This window comes from Panthera onca, chromosome B1 (assembly GCF_046562875.1).
Source record: "Panthera onca isolate mPanOnc1 chromosome B1, mPanOnc1 haplotype 2, whole genome shotgun sequence".
NCBI classification, from domain to species: domain Eukaryota; kingdom Metazoa; phylum Chordata; class Mammalia; order Carnivora; family Felidae; genus Panthera; species Panthera onca.
The window spans coordinates 6,243,554-6,251,753 of record NC_138342.1 but is presented as its reverse complement, the minus strand read 5'-3'; the positions used below and the strand labels follow the sequence as shown (position 1 = coordinate 6,251,753).

Sequence of the window (8,200 nt, the reverse complement as noted above, 5' to 3'; positions counted from 1 at the left end):
AATTTCCCCAGAAACACAAATATATAAGTTGCAGCATCTTTGGCTTGTCCAGAGGGAAGAAGGCATGGTGGCCAAAGATGGGGATGCCAACGGCAGAGTTCTTGAGTTCAAGCCCCAACTTTGCTAGTTCTTGTCCACCAGCCTTGGGAGACTTACCGGCCCCCATGTGCCCCAGGTTGCTGGCTTGGGACAGCTTCTCCCAATGCTTGGGAGAAGCATTCCAGTTAATCAGGCATCTGGTGAGCCAACGACCACTTTTTCCTAAGGTAGGTGGGAGAGCAAATTAGGGTTACAACTGTGAAAAAAATTACTGTCTGGCCTGTGGTCCCTGCCGCCCAGGTCTGTTTCCTTCCTACTGTGCCTGGATTCCCCCATCTGAGTCTCTGCCGGGACGCTGTGGCCAGGCCACCAGCCAGCCACCGGACCCTTCGTGGCCCTTCCCGCCTACTCTCTTCGGCCTCATCCGCTCCTTTGAAGCCAAAGGTCAGGACGTAGCAAACAACCCGGGCTTCCGAGTATGAAGTGTGTCCCTGCTTCCCATTTGGAAAACCTCTCCCTCCCTGGAGACGCGTGCTTGTCTTTTTCACGCGAGTGACCAAGGGTCACCTCCTTCGAGAGCCTCTTCTGCCTCCTTCACGATGTCACTCCCTTGTCCCCCCCCCCCCCCCCCCCCCGCCTTCCATCATCTTGTAAAACCTCTATTCTGGCACACAAGAAATGAGGCACTTCTCTTATAGCAGTCACAGCCATGTGAAATCATGAATTGTGAAAAACCAAGTCTGTCTTTCCTCCTAGAGACCTTCTTGAAGATGAGAACCAGGCTGCATTCTCCTCTGAACACCTGTCCCGTGGCACAGGCCTGGCTCCACAAAGGCCTTCACCCGCTTGCTTAGGGCGAAGTAACCAACAGAGACATGTTTCCTTGACAACCGAGACTCTTATATTTTCTGTTTTATTTGGTTTCCAATGTTTTCTTTGAAAATACTTTTTAAAACATTTTTTTTTACTGAAATAGACATACAGAAAGTACACGAAAACTAGACACAGCTGTGAAACCAGTGCCCAAACCCTTCTCACACTCCTTCCAGTCATTCCTTATCTGTCCCACCTCTGTCCGCCCAGAACCACTATTCTGACTTTTGATTGGGATTAATTGTACCTGTAATTTTGATATAAATGGAACCATACAGTACACAGTCCTTTTGGTCTGGCTTCTTCCGTCCAATAGCATGCTGTGAGCACTCTGAGCTTTTGACAGTAGGTACAAAAGCACGGGACATGGAATGAAATTGTGCTCATCCCTAGCCTTTCTCTCACACATCACTGGATTCTGGCAGAGAGTCATTGAACGAGTATGAGACAAAGTCATTTGCTGGAGGTTTCACAGGTCCTCAGTGACAATATTTGGGTCAGAAACCAAGTTTCTCCTTTGTTGAGGCAAATACACGTATCGACAAATTCAAGGCTAAATCCTAAGATAATGGAAATAGATTACATAACTTTCAACCACGTGAAAGGGACCAAAGAAGTAATAATTATTTTGTAAAAGCCAACAATAATCTAATAAAAGTCCAGAGAGGAGAAAAAAAGAAATAAAATCGAAACCAAAAAAAAAAAAAAAAAAAAAAGTTACAAATAATGACAGTAGGAATAAGTCCAGGCAGAACAGCAATTACAAGAAACAAACAAGACAAGGGTTAAATTGTATTAAATTTCAGGGATTCTCAGATAAGACTTACATGCAGCTCCATACCATTTACCAGAAATAAACCTAAAACATAATAACACAGAGAGGTAAAAAGTAAAGGAATAGGAAAAGCTACTGTCTGCAGAAATTCTCTTCTTCTCATACCCCACATCCAACACAGCAGCAAATCCTAACTGCATTCTGACCCAAACATTTCTCATCTCCTCTGCTGCTAACACACTTGTCCGAGCCACTCTCGTCTGCCTTGGCTTATGCCGAAGCATCCCGACTCATCTTTTGACTGTTGCCCCTCTGGTTTAATTCTTCACATAGTAGCCAGAGTGATTCTTTTCAGACGTGTTCAAATTATGTCACTGGTCAAGACCCTTTGGCAGTTTCCTAGGACACTCAAAGTAAAAATCCCCTGTGTTACCATGGTTTTTAAGCTTCACCTATCCTGGCCCCTCCGTTTCCTTTCTGAAATCATCTCCTGTGAGTTCCCATTTGATAATGCATTTCAGACTGAGGCTAGCCTCTAGACGAGGCTGAAGGAGGAGCAGGAATACAGGGAAAAAATTGGGGACAAACTGGTACCCACCCGAAGCGCAAAGTAACACCCGAGATATCTGAACCTGGTGATGTATGGAAGATAAACACAGAAACAACAAAACCCAAACCTGGTTCAAAACCAGGCGACACTGAATCAACGCTGACAGTTACAGGCTGGTGGGAAAGGTGTACCTATTTGTAGCCATAAATACTATTTGCTTCAGTCTAAATTCTTTTTTTTATTACAGAATTTTTTTTTTAATTAACAAAGACCAGTAATTCCACAAACCAACAATGCCTCGGTGGCACACAAGTACTGTAGGCTGTTTGTTTTTGATGAATCTATATATAACAAATCCTCATTAGATGTGATTCCAAAAAGATGTCTACATTGGCTTGGCATGATTAATAATGTAAAGTAAAATAGAAACATCAGAGCAACTTAAACATTGGTTTAATTTCTGTGTGTCAATTCAAGGTCAGTGACAAGAGAGCCCCATTAAAAAAAAAAAAAAAATGAAGTCACAAAGTCTTTAGGAAGCAGCCACATCCCTATGTGCATTTGAAACCCGAGGGCTAAAAATCCATTCTTGATGAACACCATGAAGCAAAGGATGTGTAACATCCACCACATATCTGTTTCAAAAATGGCATGTTTCCAAAATTATCCACTTCTTTCCATGTAAACATCACAGTTTGAATAACTACAGAGAAGCCATCAGAGTGAGTTCCACAATACACTAACCCTCACGAGGCACCCCTGAGCTCTGTCTTAAAGCATCCACATCAATCCTGGGGCTTAAAGAACATCTTCTTTACTTTAACTGTTGGTTTTACATGTTCATTTTCATCTTCATAGCTGGCCCGGTCTCTTTTTTTGGCAAACTTTTTTCCAAATGTCCCCACCAAGGTCTCATATCTTCTAGCCATTTCTTCGTCTGATACATCGAGCTCCACTGTGTCACCTTCAACTTCTTCTGTTTTGTTCTTAGCATTCATCTGAAGCATTAATTTTCTTTTTCTTTAAGCTCTGGCAAATCCAAATACCAGTGGTCTTCGCTAATGATTTTCTTTTCTTCCTCTTCTAGCTGTTTCTTGGTCTTTGAGTCTACTCCCCTTTGCATGAACTTCACGTGCAGCAGGTTCTCGGACAAGTTTGTCTTGTGCTCCGCCACCATATTGGCTCTTGCTCTGGGCCGAGGTTGGCCACCCACTTCAATCTAAATTCTATACGTGATGTCCGACACTCAACTTCTAAAAATGAGACACATAAAAAAGTGAAGAGAAAAAAAAAAGCACTGCCAAGAGAAGATGCCATCAATGTAATCAGACTAAAAGAGGACCCATGATTTGTAACCATCAGAAAGAAAATTCAAAATAACGATGACTAATATGTTAAAGGTATTAGTGGAGGTGGACAGTGTGCATGGACAAATGCGACATTTCAGCAGGGAGATTGACACCATGCAAATCAAAAGGAAATATGGGGTGGCTGGTTTGTTCAGTCGGTTAAGCGTCTGACTTTGGCCCAGGTCATGAGCTCATGGTTTGTGGGTTCGAGCCCCGCGTCAGGCTCTATGCTGACAGCTCGGAGCCTGGAGCCAACTTCGGATTCTGTGTCTCCCTCTCTTTCACTGCCCATCCCCTGCTTGCACTCTGTCTCTGCCTCTCAAAAATAAATAAACATTAAAAAAAATCAAAAGGAAATGTTAGAAATAAAAAAAATATATTAGTAAGATAGATGAAGAACGCTTCCTTAGAGGTTCATCAGGAGACTCAACACAGATGGAGAAAGGATCCAGCAACATGAATATAGGCCAATAGGAATTACCTGGACTGAAACACGATGGGGAAGAAATGAGCAGGGAAACCAGAACAGAGCATACAAGAGCTGAGGAACAATATCCAGTGCATGTAATTGGAACTCTAGAAGGAGACAAGACACAGACCAGGGCAAAAAGATATTTGAAGAGATAAAGGCTGATAATTTTCCAAAAGGAATAAACAACAAGAGGCCAGAAAGCCAAGAAGCCCAGCACCCTCCAGGCAGAAGAAATACTAAGGATAAACCACCTGGACACACCGTATTCAACCTGCTGAAAACTAAGGAAAAAGAGAAGTCTTGATGGCATCCAAAGAAAAAGTCCCACGACATACGAGGGAACAAAGGTAAGAATGTCAGCAGACGTCTTGTCGGAAACTATGCGAGCCAGAAGACCATTAAATGACATCTTGAAAATGATGAAAGAAGAAAAAGAATGTGTTAACCCAGAGAACGGTGGTCCAGAAATGAAGGAGAGATAGACTTAAAAACAAATGAAAACTGAGAAAATGAAATAATGCATTGCAAGCAAATGACTGCCAACTTTGAACTCTGTAGCTGGCAAAAATCTCCTTAAAAAGTGAAAGAAAAACTGGAAACAGCCCAAGTCCACCCCACCTGTGAAGAGATAAAAACACGATGTAATGTGTCCACACAATGGGAGGCTAATTCTGCAATAAGAAGAGATGAATCTCCCCCAAAATCAAACTATCCCAGCCACAAGAGACTACATACTATGTGATTCCATTCACAGGAAATTCTACAAAATGGAAAAGTATAGTGACAGAGCAGATTAGTAGTTTCTTCAGGCTGAGGATCTGGGAGGAGACTGACCATATTGGGGTAAGGGAGGACTTTTAGGGGACAATAAAGGTGTCCTTAAACTTGATTGTGGTGGTTATTGCATGACTACATACACCGATAAAAGATTATTGAACTATACTTATAAAACAAGTTAATTTTATTGTATGCAAGTTTATATTTCAAAGCTCTAAAAAGATAAATTGTTCTCAAGTCAAAATTGAATGGATGATTCAATCAAAGTGAAATAGTACAATAAGCCTTGGGGTCTTGAACATTTTATGAAAATAATCGAATCATTAATCATATTTGAATGATCAAAACTAAGCTTGATAATTTGGGGGGAAATATGAATACAGAATAAAAACATTTCTAGGCCAAAAAAAATACTATGAGGAGTAATGATGAGCACGACTGCACCAAAGGAAACTTTAAAAGGAATTTCTCAGGGGTTCCCGGGTGATTCAGTTGGCTAAGCATCTGATCTCATGGTTCATGGGATCGAGCCCCACGTCTGGCTCTGCACTGACCACCCAGAGTCTGCTTCTGATTCTCTCTCTGCCGCGCTCTCTCTGCCCCTCTCCCACATGCGTGAGCGCGCTCTCTCTCTCTCTCAAAATAAATAAAAAGAAACTTTAAAATAAAGAAAGAAATAAGAGGAATTCTTCAGGCAGAAAAAACGTGGTCCCAGATGGGAGCCGAAATTCAGGAAGGAACAGAGAGCAGTACATAGGGCAAGTAGGTGGATAAGTGTAAATGAATATCGACTGAATGCATAATTGCAATGTTTCACAGTATTCAGAACGTATGCAGAATTAAAATGTGACAGTGGCACAAAAAGTGGGGGGGGGGGGGTATTAATGGAGTAAAAAATGTGTTCTGAGTCCCTTGTATTGTCCAGGAAATGGCAAAAATACAAATGTATAGTAGACACTCATGAGTCCGAGATGCATATGGTAATGTCTAGAACAAACACGAAAAATACAGTGACAGAATGGGTGAAAAACATGCCTAGAGAAGGAGCTGGAATAATAAGATATTTGATTAATGAAAAGGAAGGCAAGAAAGAGAAGAAAAAGTATGAGGAACAGTTGGAGTGAAAACAAAACAAACAGTAAGATGTTTGACTTAAACCATATCAGTAATGGCATTAAATGCGAATGAGCTAAAAATTCCAGTTAATAGAATAGATCGTCAGACATGAGTAAATAAATAGTACTCAGTGATGTGCAGCTTAAAAGAGGCACACATTAAATGAGAAGCCAGAAAGAAAAGTTGAAAGTGAGAGAATGGTAAGGATTTATGATGCAGCACTAACCAAAACAAAGTGAGTACAATTACTATATTAGTATCAAATGCTATCAAAGTCAACTCTAAGGCAAGAAGGATTATTACAGATAAAGACAGATGTTTCATGAAAGGGTAAATTTATTAGTAATATACAGCAATTCTAAATTTACATGCATGTTCAATAGCATAACTTCAAAGTGTGGAAAGCAAATGTCGGAAGAACTTAAAGGGGAAACAAAGACATTTACGGTCACGGTGGAAGTTTCTTGAACTTCTTTCGATAATTGATAGGATGCACAGATAAAAGTTCAGTAAGAAGGTAGAAAAGTTGAGTAACAGAATTACAACCCAATTGGCAAACACGTTGCTATAACCCCAAATGCAAAATACACATACTTTCCAAGTGTGCCTGGGAAATTTACCGGAGTTGATTGCATGCTGGGCCATAAGACAGTTTTGACAAATTTCAAAAGACTAAACACCAAAGTGTGTTATCTGACCTGGGTAGAATTCACCTAGAATATAATAACAGAAAGGTAAATGGAAAATCCACAACTTGGGCGCCTGGGTGGCTCAGTCATTAAGCATCTGACTTCGGCTCAGGTCATGATCTCACAGTGAGTTCAAGTCCTGCTTCGGGGAAGCTCCAGCCCTACTTTGGGTAAACACGTAAACCCTGGGTGAGCCCTGCTTCTCTCTCTCTCTCTTTCTGTCTCTCTTCCCCTCCCTCTCTCTTTCTCTCTGTCCCTCATTCACTTGTGCTCTCTCTCTCTAGAAAAAAAGAAAGAAAGAAAGAAAGAAAAAGAAAACCCACAACTTTTAAGGAATTATGTCATAGAGTTTGAAATGTCAAAAACAACTTTAATGAAATTTAGAAAATCCAAACAGCACAAACAAACATCACCATGCAAGATGCAGCTAAAGATCTACTTTGAGGGACGTTTTTAGCCTTAAATGAATACACAGTAACACCTTGGTTTGCGAGCATCATTCGTTCTGGAAACATGCTTGTACTCCAAAGCACTTGTATATGAAAGCAAATTTCCCCATAAGAAATGATGAAAACTCTGATGATTTATTCCACAGCTCAAAAATATTCATATAAAAATGATTATCATACTGGAATATAATACAAAATAATAAAGAAAGTACAAAATATAAAGAACAATAAACAAACTAACCTACACTTGCTTGAAAACCTTCGTGGCTGGTGCGAGGGAGACAAGAGAGAGGAGGGTTACTGTGTAGGACGACTTTCAGCATTTTAGCTCAATGGAATCTTCTTCTGCATGGGGGCCCTTGTTTACGCTCTCGCGGATGTTGACTACAGTATTAATAAACTCTTGTCATGCACTGTATTTAATGTAACTGGCAATAAGGCAGCAGAGGAAAGGGTCTCTATCTGCATTACTCGCGATGTAAGGGTTTGCTGTATTAGCGAAGAAGCAAGGGGAAACTCTAAGCACATTAGATTCTGTGCCGTCCGGAGTCTCCCTCAGCACTGAAGCACCCAGTGCCTCCGTTGGGGGGGATGTCGGCAGCGATTCAATGGGCTGTCCTTTGGGAAACTGCCGTTGACGGACAAAAACCCCCTTGCCCGGGGTGCCTGGGTGGCTCAGTCGGTTGAGCGGCCGACTTCGGCTCAGGTCATGATCTCATGGTCCGTGAGTTCGAGCCCCGCGTCGGGCTCTGTGCTGACAGCTCAGGGCCTGGAGCCTGTTTCGGATTCTGTGTCTCCCTCTGTCTGACCCTCCCCTGTTCATGCTCTGTCTCTCTCTGTCTCAAAAATAAATAAAGGTTAAAAAAAAAAAAAAAAAAAAACAAAAACAAAAACCTTGCCCAGGACACATCCTCTCCTTGGGGACAGTCCACTCTCAATAACTGGTTGATGGGGCGAGGAAAGGCTTGGCTCTCTGTCTTTGTTGTGCCCGTTGGATTTTAATCTACAGGGCTGACTGAGTGTTCCCACAGCGAGGTCAATGCCACTGAAAGAAAACTTTTGTGGCATTTCTGGAGAGAAGAGGGCATGCCAGGCCACTCGGAGCCTCATG

The 8,200-nt window shown here is 41.8% G+C and overlaps 1 pseudogene; it reads right to left on the bottom strand.

The window, feature by feature from the left end:
* Positions 1-2,977: 2,977 nt before the first annotated feature.
* LOC132693364 (M-phase phosphoprotein 6 pseudogene) lies at positions 2,978-3,414 on the bottom strand (annotated as a pseudogene).
* Between the last annotated feature and the right edge of the window lie 4,786 nt (positions 3,415-8,200).